This window comes from Temnothorax curvispinosus, unplaced genomic scaffold (genome assembly GCF_003070985.1).
Source record: "Temnothorax curvispinosus isolate PA1 unplaced genomic scaffold, ASM307098v1 QBEX01006646.1, whole genome shotgun sequence".
Lineage (NCBI taxonomy): Eukaryota > Metazoa > Arthropoda > Insecta > Hymenoptera > Formicidae > Temnothorax > Temnothorax curvispinosus.
Window position 1 is genome coordinate 19,755 of NW_020216426.1, and position 4,005 is coordinate 23,759.

Sequence of the window (4,005 nt, forward strand, 5' to 3'; positions counted from 1 at the left end):
CCTCTTCGACTCATCGAAACCAAGTCTATAAATCACGTGGGATTCCTCGCATTGTCGGCATTGTGGAACGTATACACTTGTTCCAAGTTCCATTCTTTCGTCCATTCATACCTGCGCAACAAAGCTCTGCACCTTACGTTTTCCGAATTTCCGTGGACCATGTAGGTATAAACCGGCATCGACCACCGGTCGAATGTTCTCCATTGAAAAATATCGATGTTACAGGTTAAAAAAGGAAAAAAACCGTAAAGTTCTACGAGAATGATTTCGCTTTCCTTGCGAAACTCATTGACCTTTTATGATTTAATTTTATTTATATTTAAAGAAATATTTTTATTTTTTACTCTTTTTTAAACATAAGCCATATTTATTTTCTAAGGTTTTCTGCTTAGTTAAAAATTGTTATTCTTATAAAAAAACCAGTGCTACATAGACACGCTTATAATTTTCTTTTCGATATAGGGTGTTCATCAATTGGATCAAATAATGGAATTTAGTTCTTTTGTAAATATAGAATTCCATGTACGAGATTTTATAAAGGACTAAATGGCTCGTATTCGAACTCTTTGGCGTGTGCAACATACGTTTTGAAACTGTCTTTCAACTTCCTTTGGTTATGTTTATTTTTTCAAAGAAGTGTCGGATTAATTAGCGATTGTCGCATAATTTTATTTAGGATCTATGGGATCAAAAAGAGAAAGAGCTTCAGTATTCTTTAAGAAATATAAAAGTAAAATATCTCAACTCTTCGAAAATAATATATTGGTAGTAAATACAATTTATGCAACACGTGCATGGAAAGTGCCTCATTACGCACGCTACGCGTGCGTGATAGACCACTTTCCAGGCACTTGCAACATAAAATAAGGAGTGTAAGTCGTGTGTAAAGATGAAAATTCCCGGGTGCGGTAACCGCATCCGGGAATTTTCATCTTACGACACTTGTTACACAAATAACTATTTCCGAATAGTCCAAGGTAAATTTGATACCATCAAATAATTGATAATCTTTAATGCCCCTTCTGTGTAACAAGCTATAAGTGCGAGCGATATTCGCTACTAAAAATTTGCAGATATTAAACAAAACGGTATTCACGCATGTTATCGTCCTCCTTAATGTAGCCGCGGCGTCCACTTTTTACGACCGTCGAGCAAATTTGTACGGTGTTCCGAGTCGGCATATTTAAGGCAGAAACGTCTCACATTCCTGGCAACGAGGCCTTAGTATCTGGGTATATTATTTCGCCGGTAGACCGCTTTTTTTACCGGCAGGGTTCCGCTGCTAATCTCTCGTCTCTCCGACCGGAGAGCGTTTCCCTTCTCCACTAACATCCCACCGTCCCTCTTTCCCCGTCCCCCCTTTTCGTTTTCTCTTATACAATGCACTTTTTACTCGGATCCCGCTTGTTGACAAGTTCCTTTTTTTTTCGCGTTGCGCGTACCCGCGCGAGAGTCGCGCGGTGAGGAACGGCCGTCTACTTCCCCCCGGTTGCGAGCCACGGTCCCCGACAACCTGGCCCCGTTTCGGGGACCGCGTTTCGGTCGCTTGTGAAGTTTTGCCGCCGTGTCGTCTATCGCGCGGACAAGTTCGCTTTACGCGGATGCGGACCCTTTGTCGTGCTCGGATACGTGACGGAGCGGCGACACCTAAGCAGAGGGCACCCAAAGGGACCGACCACACCTGATCCTCGAGGCCCTTTAAGTCCCAAGGAATTCGAAATTGCGCGCGACCGACTGTGCTAGGCCGCGTGGTGACCGAAGGTGTGGCGGGCGAATTATCGGTGATCTTTGACGCGTTCGCTTGACGCGTCGAATGAAAGTCTTGAGTGTTTTATCTCGAGAAATCGTGATGCAATATTCACGGTTTATTTATGCCAATCTATACGAAGAGCTGTCAATTAAGCGATATAACCATCAATTTAACATTAATTTAGTCATGCTAACACCTTGTTAGCTTTATATTGTCGAGTACTGCGAAAGAATTGCGTGGTTTCATACTAATCAAGGATTATGTCATAAGATCTGCTCGTTAAGTGTGTTAAAAATAATTATTACAGGGTTTTTTCTTTAATACTCATTTTTTAAAATTACAATTTATTTCATTTGATTTGAAGACATGAGTAATTATTTATCAAAGTATCAGAGACATCGCTTGATTTTCGATGTGACGTGTCGGGAAACTCTATTATCCTAAGGAATAATACTGGAGCATTAAAGGCGACCTGTACTGCGTTCATTCAGTTCTTTCCCACAGGTTTGCCCGAATTCTGGAAAACCTTTTTCTATTCTCCGTGTTTTTTCTTTTCCCTTACCCCCCCCCCCCCAGGGAGCTGAAGGACTCTTTGCATGGGAACGTCCGCGAACTGCTTTTCCTCGTTTTCTTCTCGCCCTTTTATCCGTAAACCTCGACGAAGCGATCATCTTTGTCGCCTCGTCGTCGCCACAGCGGCTTTTGCAATCCTTTGAGATTTTTACGTAAGATTCCCTTTTTACGCTCCAGCTCTTCTTTGTACCGACAAATCTCGCCGAGTCGATCGGACGAATTCACGTTTGTAATCTTCGAATACCTTCGTCATCTCGTACAAAAATAAAGAAAAAATGTGACGGAAACGTTGTTAGTTTTGTATTTTGTTTTTGTATTTTGTTATCTAGCAGTAAATGTTAAGTAGTTCGCAAATTAATAAAAGATTGTGTAATCGCGAATTTTTTATGTAATATATAATAAGCAAAATCATTATAAACGCTAATAATCGAATTTAAAAAAAGCAAGTCAATGGCAGTTCCAGAAACAGAATCGCGAATTCTCCGACGTTTTTAAATCGATCACGTTGGACCAACAGGAAATAATTACTTATATTATTGGGAACGAGTCTCGGATTGAAGTTATTCGCGAAATTGGTAAAACCGTACACTGATATCCCAAACCGAGCGGAGGATTCGCAAGGCAGTTATTCTGAGAAATTACTTAAGTGGCCCCGCGCCATTCACTTCGATCGGGACGAAATTCGCCGAGTTAACGGTAGGAAGGTAAAGGACGGGAAGGCGGAGTCATCAGTTTCTGACACAGAAACGTAGAAATTATTCTAACTGCCGTGCCTGCCGGCGATGCGATCAGAGTTAACGGTCTTTACGCGCAGAAATGGCTTTACACTCTGCCATCGTTCACTTTCTGTTGTTTGAAAGGTCATGCCCGAACTTCTTCGCTCGAATTATTCGCGAAATCCCCAGAGCGATGCTCGGCATATTAATTCATTTAGAAATTTGCAAAAACGGACATCCAATAAAAAGTGTATTCATAAAAAATAAAGATGATTTTACATGAATGAAATGCTTTAGAAACTTTTGAGATCCCTTCGACTAGCAGCATGTTTTATTAAGATTTTATCAGATTCGTGATCTACAGATTAGATTTTAAATTATTATGCTACTTGATCCGTAAAATTTTCAGTAGAAGCTATTCGCGCATAATATTGCTTGTGAAACAACCTCAAAGTTTTTATAATAGTTATATATATATATAGTTTTATATATATATGAATTTGATATATTTTATACATATTGCTTCCTCATAGAGGAAGCTTTGTGATGGTAAAAAAATTTTTTTTCGAGATTTTGATGGAAATAGGTTTAGAATGTTCTAAAATGTCGAAAAATCGTATTAGTAAAAAATGTCCGGAAGTATGTATGTATGTGTGTGTGTGTGTGTGTGTGTGTGTGTGTATGTGTGTGTGTACGGATTTTTTGTACACGCATCTACTTCTACAATTTTTTAGATACCGGGTTGAAATTTTACACACAAATAGAGTATCATAGAAAGTATGTCCTCCTCAAATTTTATTGAAATCGGTCGACCGGTATAGATTTTATGCAGATTTTTATTTATAAAAAAAATGTGTTTTACGCTGCAGCTTTTTCATTATTTGAGATAGCGATTTATTTTTAATTCTATTATATTTTTCAGTTTTTTCTACCCCTATTTCATATATAATTAATTAAAATTTGGTT